We start from the raw sequence: 14,816 nt of genomic DNA on the forward strand, positions 1-14,816 counted from the left end.
TTACATGCTATCTAGATGATAACTGAAGAATATATTTGAAATAGTTTCAATGACAATCCTTGGATGGACCAACTCAAGAACATGTTATACCATACTCAGCATTGTAAAAATAACCGGAGTTAATAAGTAAAGATCCTCTGAGCCAGAGTGACCATATATTTTTCAGCTCTGCAGGTCAAGTAGTTAGGTACTAATCTAGGGCTTTGAATTTAAACAAAGCCAATCTTTGAGATATGGGATAAGAGTTGGCTGAGGTATAGAGTCAAACAGCATGGAAACAGGCCCTTCAGCCCAACCTGCCCATGCCGACCACAGCTACACTAGTCCCACCTGCCTGTTCATATTCCTCTAAACCTTTCCTATCCATGTACCCATCTAAATGTTTCTTGAATGGTGTGATGGTACCTGCCTCAACTACCTCCTCTAGCAGTTCTACACCCACCATCCTTTACATAAAAAAGTCACCCCTTAGGTTCCTATTAAATCTTTTCCCCTCGCCTTAAGAATAAGTAAAAATATATGTAAAAGTATATATAAAAGTGTATGTAAAATTGAATAAAATGGAAGCAGCAACAGATAAACAAGGGCAAATATTGAAAAGAATAGTTCATAATGCTCACCAAATGTACAATTCATTCAACATTAAAGGCATTTCTGGGTAAACATAGAAACAGAAACATAGAAATTAGGTGCAGGAGTAGGCCATTCGGCCCTTCGAGCCTGCACCGCCATTCAATATGATCATGGCTGATCATTCAACTCAGTATCCTGTACCTGCCTTCTCTCCATACCCCCTGATCCCTTTCGCCACAAGGGCCACATCTAACTCCCTCTTAAATATAGCCAATGAACTGGCCTCAACTACCTTCTGTGGCAGAGAATTCCAGAGATTCACCACTCTCTGTGTGAAAACTGTTTCCCTCATCTCGGTCCTAAAGGAATTCCCCTTTATCCTTAAACTGTGACTCCTTGTTCTGGACCTCCCCAACATCGGGAACAATCTTCCTGCATCTAGCCTGTCCAACCCCTTAAGAATTTTAAGCTAAATGGCACAGCCATGCCTTATGACGTAAGAGCACAACAAGTGTCTTTGAATGATGACAAAATAGTGAATTATCCTGAGGATAGGTTGAGATTTTAAGAATTAAGAAAGGATGACTGCAAAGAAAATGTTTCATGGAGTATGAGGTTAGACTAGAAAGGTTGGTATTTATTGATTATCTCACATTTCCTTTATACTGAATGATTTGTTCGGCCTATTCAGAAGGCCGATCAGAATCGAGCACATCTCACTGGAGGGACAGTGTGGGAAGGAACTGCAGGTGGTTGAGTCAAAGGATAGACACAAAAAGCTGGAGTAGCTCAGCGGGTCAGGCAGCATCTCTGGAGAAAAGGAATAGGTGACATTTTGGGTCGAGACCCTAAAGGGTCAGGTTGGGTCAAGTCGACCCGAAACATCACCTATTCCTTTTCCCCAGAGATGCTGCCTGACCCGCTGAGTTACTCCAGCTTTTTGTCTCTATTACTGGAGGGACAGGTAGGTGGGGTCACTCTAGGTGAGGTTGTGGCAATTAATGAAGCAGATAGATTTCTACGCAATCAGGGTCATAGTTATTGCCACTGGTATTTTTATTTCATGTTATTTAATTAACTACGATCCCCTGCTGCTCGCCTGAGATTTGAATGTTGGTCCAAGATTCTGGATCATCCGTCCAGTAACATGACTGACGTGATGCAAAGCTGATTAAAAAGGGGAAAAAAATAGAACAGAGCAAGAGAGTACCGTAGAAAAATATATGAAAATATTAATATGTAGTAATGGGCCTGTCCCACTATATGAGTTTACCCAAGAGCTCTCCCGAGTTTAAAAAAAAATCTAACTCGTGGTAAGTACGTAGAACGTACGTAGCAGGTACGTCGGAGCTTGGGACATCTCTTAGCGGCTCGTATCGCTAATGGCAGGTACTCGGGAAACGCGGTAAGCTTGTGAAGTTTTTTCAACAGTGTGAAAAATGTCCACGAGAGCCCCTATTACCATAATTCTCCGAGTTCGAATCAGGGGAAACTCGGGAGAACTCTTGCATTACCTCGTACAGTGGGACAGGCCCTTAAGGTTCATAAGACAATAAAAGATTAAGATTACCAAATGCAGCCACAGAATCATACAGCATGGAAACAGGCCCTTCAACCCAACCTGTCCATGCTGACCCAAATGGCCCAACTATGCTAGTCCCACCTGCCTGCGTATGGCCCATATCCCTCTACATGTGCATGTATCTGTCCAGATATCTTTTAAATGTTGCTATGGTACCTGCCTCAACTATCTCCTCTGGCAGCTCGTTCTGTTTGCCCACGTGTGATAAAGTTGCCCTCAGGTTCCTATTAAATCTTAACCTATGTGCTCTGGTTCTTGATTCCACTACTCTGGGTAAAAGATTCTGTGCAGTGAATAAATCAAATAAAGCTTGATACCCTTGGTGATTATTCTTGTTACCCAAAACATTTTTAAGGATCTGTTTTTCCCGATGAGGCCTGCATTTATTGCCCTTAAAGGGGTAACTTCAATGGAATAGACCTCTGCTCATTGACCATTCACCCACATGCTCTCTAACATATGGAATAGACAAAATGCTTCTGTTACGTCAAGGCAACAAAATCCTGTGCCACAAAACCCTAATTTCTACGTTCATTTAATCATAAACACATTTCATGAGAAATTTCAGATCTATCTGGTTGATCTATACCAGACTATGTCAGGTTGCTATTGTATCCAGAAAAGTAGCTGACAGTCACCACTGTGTGACCATCTGATTACTCTCTGACTTTGAACTGATAATGGGTGGAATTGAATGGGTTTTTCACATCTATAATAAAGCTTGAACGTTTGGCATTGACTGCGGCAGAAATGTTTACTTTAGCAATTACAAACATATTGTGAAACTGATGTAATTGGAGTCGCCTGGATGGCGCTACCAGTTACACAGTCTGTTTGCCTCCACCACCTACACTGACTCCTATCAAATAGTGCGAGATCTCAATCATGGGCTTTCAACTAATTGCTTTGACTGATCTCAACCTTCATTTATCCTCATCCCTCAAAGCCTTAGGAAGTCTTGACCCTTTGGCCCAACTTGCCCATGCCGACTTATGGGCCTGTCCCACTTAGGCGATTTTTCAGGTGACTGCCGGCAACTGACAACGCAGGGGGAGTGCTGTCTGAGTGAAATTCACATGGTGCAAAGCCAATGCGATAGAGACACACACGGCGATGAACAGGAAGGTTGGCGCTGTAATTAAGACGGTGAAAGCACTGTGTACGGGAAGGGTCACGTAACTCCTTTAAAAGAGGGGGGAGAGGGGGGGAGAGGAGGGAGAAGGGGGGAGAAGGAATGGAGACAACTTTTAGGAAGTCAGAGATACACGGCTGTGAAGCTCGACGGACATTAACATTACCAGTTGGTTATCCTTGGTTCTGAAAACTACTGATTACGTTATTTTCCCCAATGAGCCAATGAAATTCAATGGTCAGCACTGGCTACAACCTACGAGAACCTTCAACCTCCTGGCAACCCACTAGGACCTCCTGGCGACCCACCTACGGCACGAGAATTCTCGCTACTCTCCATGGCGGCTTCATTCTGGTCGCCGCTAATTTTTTAACGAATTGAAAAATTCGTGGCGACCATAATGAGGCCGCGACTAGTTCCTAGAATGCGGGAACTCCTCATGACCATGAAGGTGACTCCCCGGCAACCACCCGCGAACATGTGGCGACCATGAGGCGACCGCAGAGTCTCCTGCAATCGCCGAAAAAGTTGCTTATGTGGGACAGGCCCATAACATACCCCATCTACACTATTCCCACCTGCCTGTGTTTGGCCCATATCCTAAAACTATCTTATTCATGTACCTGGCTAAATGTTTCTTAAACATAGCAATAGTACCTGCCTCAGCTACCTCCACTGGCAGCTCGTTCCATACACCCACCATCCTTTGTGTAATAAAGTTATCCCTCAGGTTCCAATTAAAGCTTTCCCTCCTCACCTTAAAAGTCATTAAAAATGTATGTAAAGGTATATATAAAAGTATATGTAAAATTGGATAAAATGGAAGCAACAACAGATAGACAAACGTAAATATTGAAAACACAGTTTATAACACTCACCTAATGTAGAATTCATTCAAAATTAAGGGCCTTTCTGGTGAATGGTACCATTATACCTACTCCTATCTAATAGTATGCGAACTGAATCATGAGCTAATAGGGCAGCACGGTGGTGCAGCAGTAGAGCTGCCTGCCCACATTGCCAGGGACCCGGGTTCAATCCTGACTACGGATGCTGCCTGTACGGAGTTTGTACGTTCTCCCCGTGACCTGCCTGGGTTTTCTCTGGGAAGATCTGGTTTCCTCGCACACTCAATAGACAATAGACAATAAGTGCAGGATTAGGCCATTCGGCCCTTCGAGCCAGCACCGCCATTCAATGTGATCATGGCTGATCATCCCCAATCAGTACATCGTTCCTGCCTTCTCACCATATCCCCTGACTCTGCTACCTTTAAGAGCCCTATCTGGCTCTCTCTTGAAAGTATCCAGAGAACCGGCCTCCACCACCCTCTGAGGCAGAGAATTCCACAGACTCACAAATGTCTGTGAGAAAAAGTGTTTCCTCGTCTCTGTTCTAAATGGCTTAACCCTCATTCTTAAACTGTGGCCCCGGTTCTGGACTCCCCCAACATCGGAAACATGTTTCCTGCCTCTAGCATGTCTAAACTCTTTATAATCTTATATGTTTCAATAAGATACCTCTCATCCTTCTAAACTCCAGAGTATACAAGCTCAGCCGCTCCATTCTCTCAGCATATGACAGTCCCGCCATCCTGGGAATTAACCTTGTAAACCTACGCTGCACTCCCTTAATAACAAGAATGTCCTTCCTCAAATTAGGGGACCAAAACTGCACACAATTCACCAGGTGTGGTCTCACTAGGGCCCTAAACAACTGCAGAAGGACCTCTTTGCTTCTTTTGCTATGGCCAACATGCCACTCACTTTCTTCACTGCCTGCTGTACCTGCATGCTTACTTTCATTGACTGATGAACAAGGACCCCCAGATTCTGTTGTACTTCCCCTTTTCCCAACTTGACACCATTTAGATAGTAATCTGCCTTCCTGTTTTTGCTACCAAAGTGGATAACCTCACATTTATCCACATTAAACTGCATCTGCCATGCATCTGCCCACTCACCCAACCTGTCCAAGTCACCCTGCATCTTCATAGCATCCTCCTTGCAGTTCACACTGCCACCCAGCTTTGTGTCATCTGCAAATTTACTAATGTTACTTTGACGTACAGATTTGAAGGCTGATTCGCTAGTTAAAATAGTAAATCGCCCCTCGTGTGTGTAGGATAATGTTAGTGTATGGGGCTTGCGGGGCGGCGCGGACTAGGTGGAGCGAAGGGCCTGTTTCCGCGCTGCATCTCTAAACTGACTTTGACTTTGATGATCTCAACTTTCATTCATCCTCATCCTCCATTTTGACCAACGTGTTGGGATGTTTTGGCTGACCTGCTGAAATCCTCGCAGAAGCAGGTTTCAAATCTTTGACATTTTGTTAAACCAAAGCTGATCCCATTAAATCAGAGATCCAATGAAACAGTAAAACTAATTCAAATAACTGTATCCATCTGTGCCTAAAACGGGAAACAAGTTAAGCAGAAACGTGGCTTCAGACAGTTCTTCCACCTGAAGTGCAGTCCATCGGAACACAAAAGCAAGCTGTATGCTTCCGTTTCCAACACGACATCAGAAAACAGAAAAACCACAGGAGTGCTGCGCTTCACTTTCATTGCTTTCCACATAAGACAATAAGATATTGGAGCAGATTTAGGCCATTCGGTCCATCAAGTCTGCTCTGCAATTCGATCATGGCTGATCAATTTTCTTCTCAACCCCATTCTCCTGCCTTGTCCCCGTAACCTATTATGCCCTACTCATCAAGGACATATCAATCTCTGCTTTAAAAATACCCAATGACTTGACCTCCACCAGCACCTATGGCAATGAATTCCATGAATTTACCACCTTCTGGCTAAGAAATATCTCATCTCCATATTAAAGGTACGTCATTTTATTCTGAGCCTGTGCCCTCTGTTCTTAGACTACCGGAATCATTCTCTCCACATCCACTCATCTAGGCCTGATGCTGGTTTAAACCAAAGATAGACACAAAAAGCTGGAGTATTTCAGCGGGTCAGGCAGCATCTCTGGAATAAAAGGAATGTGTGACATTTTGGGTTAGGATCGTTGTTCAATCTGAAGAAGGGTCACAAACCAAAATGTCATCCCTTCAATAATTGTTCCTGGCTCCTTTGATTTATCCTCCATTTCCTCAAATACATAAAAGTTAGTTGCCTCAATCTTTCTCTGTGTTGGCAAGTTCCTTATGGGCCTGTCCCACTTACGCAACTTTTTCGGTGACTGTCGGTATCCGTCATTGGTCTTTGCAGGTCGCCGAAAATTTTCAACATGTTGAAAATCCAGCGGCGACCAGAAAGACGCTACGACTCTTTGGGCGACTGAGGAGACTACTCACGACCATACAGCCGACACCCTGACGACATGTCGTGGGTTGAAGCCTTTATGGTCGTGAGTAGTCGCCTAAAGAGTCGTACCTTGTTCTGGTCGCCGATGGATTTTCAACATGTTGAAAATTTTCAGCGACCTGCAACGACGTACAACGGGTGCCGGCAGTCACCGAAAAAGTTGCGTAAGTGGGACAGGCCCATAATTCTAATCACATTCTGTTTCGTACCGTTTCACCTCAGTTCATAGTTGGATTGATCAATGCCAGTATTTGTGGCCCTTGGTTCTCCCATTTCACTCAATTCTTTGTTATCTTCAGAGCATCAGAGGCTGAGAGGTGACCCGATCAAGGTTTAGAAAACCATGAGAGGCATAGATAGGGTAGATAGTCAGAGCCTTTTTTCCAGGAGGGAAATATCAAATACTAGAGAGTACATGTTGAAGGTGTGAAGGGAAGAGTTTAAAGTGGATGAGTGGTGCAAGGTTTGTTTTACGCAGAGACTTGTGGATGCCTGGAACATGCTGCCAGGGAAGGTGGTAAAAGCAGATATGATAGCAATGTTTAAGAGGCATTTAGACACTTGAACAGGCAGTGAATTGAGCAACATGGATCGTGTGTAGGCAGATGTGATTAGTTTAGATTGGCATCATGATCTGCGAGGGCAAAGTGGACCCCAAAGGGCTCGTTCCTGTGCTGTACTGTTGTTTGTTCAGTTCATTTTGCTTCTTGAGAAATTTCCACTTAGTTTTGTATCGAGAAACAAGTCGGCCCATTGAGTCCACGCCGACCAGCAATCACCCTGTACACTAGCACTACCCTACACACCAGGGACAATTTATAATTTCCAGAAGTCAATTAATGTACAAACCTGTACAATCTTTGAAGTGTGAGAGGAAACCGGAGCACCCGGAGAAAACCCATGCGGTCACAGGGAGACATCACCCGTAGTCCGTGGCAGCGCCCGACAGCACTCGGTACAGATAGCACCCATAGTCAGCATCGAACCCAGGTCTCTGGTGCAGTAAAGCAGCTACTCTACTGCTGTGCCACTGTGCCACCCTTGTTCAATCCCTCTTAATGTGGATAAAGTGTTAATTCTTTATCCCTGGTTTGGCTCAAATGTTACAGATCTATAAAATAGATCAGGCAAATTTCTCGAAAAATATTTATTGAGTAGTCATAATGACTTTGTGTTGTTTGATTGTAGTCTATTAATCAATAAATAATCAATACATCTCCAACAAGTTCTTGTGCTGAGTCACTGTGAATAATTTGATCATTTGTCTGTGGCTCAATTGTAGCATCCATCAGAGACTAAGACAATAAGAAATAGCAACAGCATCAGGCCATTTAGCCCTTTGAAAGATTCTGTCATTCAATAATATTATTACTGATCTAATTTTCATCGAGTACACCTTCCCTCCTCATCCTCATGAGCCTAGATTCCACCTAATTCAAAATCTTTCCACCTCAGCTTTGATTCAAGGATTTAAGGATTCATCGTCCATATCTTTGCAGGCCAAGGAAGTCCATGATTCAAGGGAATCCTTTTCCTACCTCACATCGAAAGACCCAGTCCTAAAATGCTCACCGTTTCTCTCTCCACAGGCATTGAGTAACCTGATGACTGTTTCTAGCATTTTCTGTGTTTATTTCAATTTTTCTGCATTTGTATTCTAAATTTCTCTTTCCTTATATCAGTCTCAATTGCACATCCTCTGATTCCCTGACATTAAGCCCTTTGGTCATAGATTCCCCCATGAGTTTAGTTCATTTTAGAGGTGCAGTACAGAAACAAACCCTTCGGCCCAATGAGTCCGTGCCGACCAGCGATCGCCACACTCTAACACACTACGCACACACTAGGGACAAGTTACAATTTTACCAAAACCAATTAACCTACAAACCTGTACGTCTTTGGAGTGCGGGAAGAAACCGGAGCACCCGGAGAAAACTCACGCAGGTCACGGGGAGAAGGTACAGACAGGACTCGTGGTGAGGATCGAACCCGTGTCTCTGGCCCTCTAAGGTACCAACTCTACCGCTGTGCCATCATGCCACCCTGAGGGAAAACATCCTCTCAGCATTTATTTTGTCAAGCCCCCTCAGAATCTCAAATGTTTCAACTATTTTTCTCTCATTCTTTTAAGCTGAAGAGTTGTTCAGTCTGAAGAAAGGTCCCGACCTGTAACGTCACCCATCCTTTTTCTTCAGAGATGCTGCCTGACTCGGTCGAACTCAGTGGGCTGAAGTGCCTGTTTCCAAGCTGTATCTCCAAACTAAACTAAACTAAATTAAACTAAACTAAACTAAACTAAACTAAACTATACTAAACTAAACTATACTAAACTAAACTAAACTAAATTAAACTAAACTAAACTAAACTAAACTAAACTAAACTATACTAAACTAAACTATACTAAACTAAACTATTCTATGCCCTAGTTATAGAAGGCAAATTCTTCATGCCAGCGATCACCCTGTACACTAGCATTATCCTACACACTAGGGACTATTTACAATGTTACCAAAGCCAATTAACCTACAAACCTGTATATCTTTGGAATATAGGAGAAAACCGGAGCACCTGGAGAAAACCCTTGCGGTCACAGGGAGAATGTACAGACTCTGTACAGACAGCACCCATAGTCAGCTTTGAACCCGGGTCTCTGGTGCAGTAAAGCAGCTACTCTACTGCTCTGCCACCATGCCACTGTGCCACCCATGTTCAATCCCTCTTAATGGGGTTAAAGTATTAATGACACCTCTGTTCCTCAACACTTTCAAGACTCCTAACCTTATTAGACCTCTCAAAATATATCATCTAGTTATCATCAGGATTAAATTATATTTGTCACTGCTCTGCCCAAAATACCTGTGGAATTTATCAGGTAAATTACTAATTTACCTATAACCATCCTCCTCACTGTTGAATTATTTGGAGTCTGGGACTGATTCAGTAACACTAAGCATTAATTACAGGAGCTCACCTGTATTAATGGATGGGAATGACTGAGAAGTAACTTCCCAATCCTTTCTATTGCTGGGTAGACCACTATTGAGTAGACTTTAGATATACTCTAGACTTGAGAGATAAAGCGCGGAAACAGGTCCTTCGGCCCACCGAGTCCGCGCCGACCAGCGATCCCTCTGTACACTAGCACTATCCTACACACTAGGGACAATTTACAATTTTTCCAAAGCCAATTAACCTACAACCCTGTGTATCTTTGGAATATAGGAGGAAACCGGAGCACCGGGAGAAAACCCACATGGTCGTGGGGAGAATGTACAAACTCTGTACAGACAGCACCCATAATCTGGATCAAACCTGGGTCTCTGGCACTGTGAGCAGCAGTTCTACCGCTACACCCCTGTGCCATCCTGAGCGCCCCTGACTCCCTCAGTCTCAGGCTGCTATTTCTAACTTGTACAAATACTAATACACCATTTTGTTTTTAATATATTTTAGAAACTGCTCTTGGCTCAACAGATTGCCTTTATCTCTGATTATAGCGAAGATGATTGGCACAAGGGCATATTGTCTATAATAGCCAATTATATAACCGTACGTGGGAGCTGGAAAATATATTTATAATGTTGGCAAGTTAATATTAAGGAAAAGCGTGACAACTAGCAATTACAATGTGATAAAATCAAAATCAATAGGCTTTAATTTTTAAGTATCAGATTAATCATGCTTTTGGATAAGATTATAGTATCAGATTAATGACTTGATGGATAAGATTATAGACTATTACAAGTGGTAAACTGGTTATGAAACTTATCTGCTCAAAAGTTAATAGTCAGCTGAGACTGTGACAAATTGGCCTGTTTCGAGTGGTGTTTGATTAAAGATGCACAGTATTTACAGAAGAGACAGCACTCAAAACATTCTGTCCTATTATCAATCCTTAGCTAAATTTGAATAAATAGAACACAATGTACTGTGTAATCTGATTTATAATACTGTTTATACGCACGGAGCAACCAGTTAATCTGATGAAGCTGCCATTAAATAAAGCATCTCTAAAACAAAAACAAAAATTCTGCAGGAGATCAAAGTTAATAAGAAAAGTAAAGGCTGCTTTCTTAACCATGTTTGTGATGTGCCAAGTGAGAGCTGTAGTGTGAAGCAGAGACTATTTAAATGGTGCAGACCTGTCCTTCCTGAAATGAAGGTGGCTCATTGGCGCAGCGGTAGAGTTGCTGCCTTACAGCGCCAGAGACCCGGGTTCGATCCGGACCATGGGTGCTGTCGACACAGAGTTTGTACGTTCTCCCTGTGACCACATGGGTTTTCTCCAGTTTCCTCCCACATTCCAAAGGCGTACAGGTTGGTAGGTTAATTGGCTTTGGTAAAACTGTAAACTGTCCTTAGTGTGTAGGATGGTGCTAGTGTATGGGGGGATCGCTGGTCGGCGCAGACTCAGTGGGCTGAATGGCCTGTTTCCGCACTGTATTTCTAAAGTCTAAAAGACAGGGGATTCAGATTTAGGATCAGAATCGAATGCCGATGCTAATTTACTTAATAACAATTCCAATTATCACTTTTGATTGATTAGGAAGTTTATAACTGCTGCGTTCTGTAATGTACACATTTATTTTGGCATTGTGTTGTGATATAACATAATTAGAGTATCCATCATGTTGCTTTAACTCATTCACTGCTCAACACAGAGTTTTCTTATTTGCTCCAAGGAAGACACCAGATGGCAGTATTCTTGCAGCTGTTTAGTAGATGTAGGCTGCAGCCAGTGAATACAGAGTGGCAAATTATAGAGACGCTGCCCTCAAGCCCAGCTACAAAATTCCATACAAATACTGGAGGCAAACTAGGGCCAGTGTGAGTATGAGTGCAGGACATAGCCTCTCTCCATTCAAAGAAGAGGAAGGCTTCCATTCATGCTTATCAATGGTATCATTAGTGAGAATTTCTGAACACACTTGCCAATATTAACCACACTCATTCAGCAATTGCCTGGATTAAATAGAAAATTAAATGCCCGCTACACTATCCATAACAATCCATAAGAAAGTATGGGTCGACCGGGTTTGTATTCACTGGAATTTAGTAGGATGAGAGGGGATCTTATAGAAACATGTAAAATTCTTTAAGGATTGGACAGGCTAGATGCAGGAAAAATGTTCCCGATGTTGGGGTAGTCCAGAACCAGGGGTCACAGTTACAGAATAAGGGGTAGGCCATTTAGGACTGAGATGAGGAAAAACATATTTTCACCCAGAGTGTAGTGAAGCTGTGGAATTCTCTGCCACAGAAGGCAGTGGAGGCCAATTCACTGGGTGTTTTCAAGAGAGTTAGATTTAGCTCTTAAAGCTAAAGGAATCAAGGGGTATGGGGAAAAAGCAGGAACGGGGTACTGATTTTAGTTGATCAGCCATGATCATATTGAATGGCGGTGCTGGCTCGAAGAGCTCAATGGCCTACTCTTGCACCTATTTTTCTATGTTTCTATGTTTCTATGACTAACACCTACACAATTCCGAAGAATATCTCCTTCTCTCCAATGACTTTTGGAATTTCTCATGCAGGTGATAGTTTCATGGGCTAATCATTTCATGTTATTGGCATTGAAATGTGGCACTCTTCACGCTGTGGCTGCAGCACACTCCATCTACAAGAGCACTGAGCTGCACAACTAGGCATCTCTAACCGCATCTCTCAATCCCATCACCGCAACCAAGAAAGATGTGGACAACCAGTACATGGGTACACTATCGCTGACGATTTCCCCTCCAATTCGCATAAACATATAACTTCACTTAAAATTATTGTTGGGCCCAGATCCTGGCACGTCTTATCCAGAACATACCGTATTATTGTCATATAAATGAACTGAAAAATACGTATTTCCAGTAAATCTACTGAAGATTGGCACATAGGAATAAAAACAAACTGTTGCTGATAAAAGTGGAAAGCACTGATTTAAATAAGGTAGTAGAGATAAAATTGCCATCAGTAGTTTTGTCACACAAGGGTCCAATGTGTCATGCTATGTTTATAATCATCATTAACCTGCTTATATTAAAAAGAAATGATGGAATTTAAAATAGATTAGTGACCATGCTTTTTCAAATGAAGGCCTACTGTAATAAAATGTCCTTACAGGGGAACATAAAATGGATTAATTTCAGTGAGGTGGTTTGAGAGATGACAGCAAGTCCTTGATTATGAATGTTCTGGTGTGATATTCCACTGTTTTGCAATTATATTATAGTAGGTAGGTGATGGAGGTTTATTATGAAAGTCATAATATTAATTTTAAATGTTAAACATTTAGTTTAGTTTAGTTTAGTTTATTCCTCGTATGTTGCAAAAGATACTTGGCTAATAAAGTATGATTATGATTGTCACATGGTGTCATAAAGTCGTAGTCATACAGTGTGGAATCAGGCCATTCAGCCCAACTTGCCTACACCGACCAACATGTCCCATCTACACTAGTGCCACCTGCCTACATTTGCCCCACATCCCTCTAAACCTGTCCTATACATGTACCGGTCTAAATATTTCTGAAATGTTGCAATAGCATGTGCCTCATCTATCTCTGGCAGCTCATTCCATACACCTATCACCCTTTGTGTGAAAAACATACCCCTCAGGTTCCGAGTAAATCCTCCCCCCCTCACCTTAATCCTATGCCCTTTGGTTCTCGATTCCTGTACTCTGGGCAAGGGACTCTGTACGTCCACCCAGTCGATACCTCTCATGATTTTATATTCCTCTATAAGATCACCCTTCATCCTCCTACACTCCAAGAATAGAGTCCTAGCCTACTTAACGTCTCCTTGGCCCACCTGCCCAACCGATCAAGATCCTGCTGTAATTTTTGGCAACCATCTTTACTATCTACTATACCACCTACTTTTGTATCATCTGCAAATGTGCTAGTCATGACATGTACATTCTCATCCAACTCATTGATACATGTAACAGCAATGGGCCCAGCACCGAACCACTAGTCATAGGCCTCCAGTCTTAAAACAACCTTCCATCATCACCTTCTGCTTCCTTCCATGAAGCCAATTTTCTATCCATACTGAGGTGCAGTGTATAGCTTTTTATTGTGTGCTATCCAGTCAGCGGAAAGACTATACATGATTATAATTGAGCCATTCACAGTGTATAGGCCCAGGATAAAGGGAACAATGTTTAGTGCAAGATAAAGGCCAATAAAGTCTGATTAAAGATAGTCTGAGGGTCTCCAATGAGGTAGATGGTAGGTCAGGACCTAGTTGGTGATTGGATGGTTCAGTTGCCTGATAACAGCTGGGAAGAAACTGTCCCTGAATCTGGAGCTATAGGTTTTCATACATCTGTACCGCATATCTGATGGGAGAGGAGAGAAGAGGGAGTTATACAGTTATACAAGTTATACAGTCACATAGTACTTTAAAAGGTCCTTTCCCCTACTGAGTCTATGTCGACCATCAAATGCCTGTTTAGAGCAATCCTATATTTATTTTACTCTTCCCATATTTTCATCAACTGCCTCCAGATTCTACCACAATAGACAATAGACAATAGATGCAGGAGTAGGCCATTCATCCCTTTGAGCTAGCACCGCCATTCATTGTGATCATGACTGATCATCCACACTCAGTACCCTGTTCCTGCATTTTCCCCATATCCCATGACCCCGCTATCTTTAAGAGCTCTACCCAACTCTCTCTTGAAAGCATACAGAGAATTGGCGTCCACTGCCTTCTGAGGTATAGAATTCCGCAGATTGCTTACCCCTTATCCTTAAACAGTGGCCCCTTGTTCTGGACTCCCCCAACATCGGGAACATGTTTCCTGCGTCTAGCGTGTCCAAGCCCTTAATAATCTTATATGTTTCATTAAGATTACCTCTCATCCTTCTAAACTCCAGAGAATATAAGCCCAGCCGCTCCATTCTATCAACATATGACATCCTCGGGAATTAACCTCGTGAACCTACGCTGCACTCAACCACATATTGGGGCAACTTCCAGTTGCCAAGTAACCCACCAACCCGTACGCCTTTGGGATGTGGGAGGAAACTAGAGCACTCAATGGTTCCATGGCTTCTTTATTATCACATGTACCAATGTACAGTGAAATAGATTTTTTTGTATTCAGCACATCAACACTATCACCATATATGAGCACAATCCTCCAGTTAGTACAAAATGTACAGAACAGCCCATTGAATCTATATGCAAGAGTGGTCATTTTGGCAC

The sequence above is a fragment of the Amblyraja radiata genome, chromosome 23, assembly GCF_010909765.2.
Source record: "Amblyraja radiata isolate CabotCenter1 chromosome 23, sAmbRad1.1.pri, whole genome shotgun sequence".
Lineage (NCBI taxonomy): Eukaryota > Metazoa > Chordata > Chondrichthyes > Rajiformes > Rajidae > Amblyraja > Amblyraja radiata.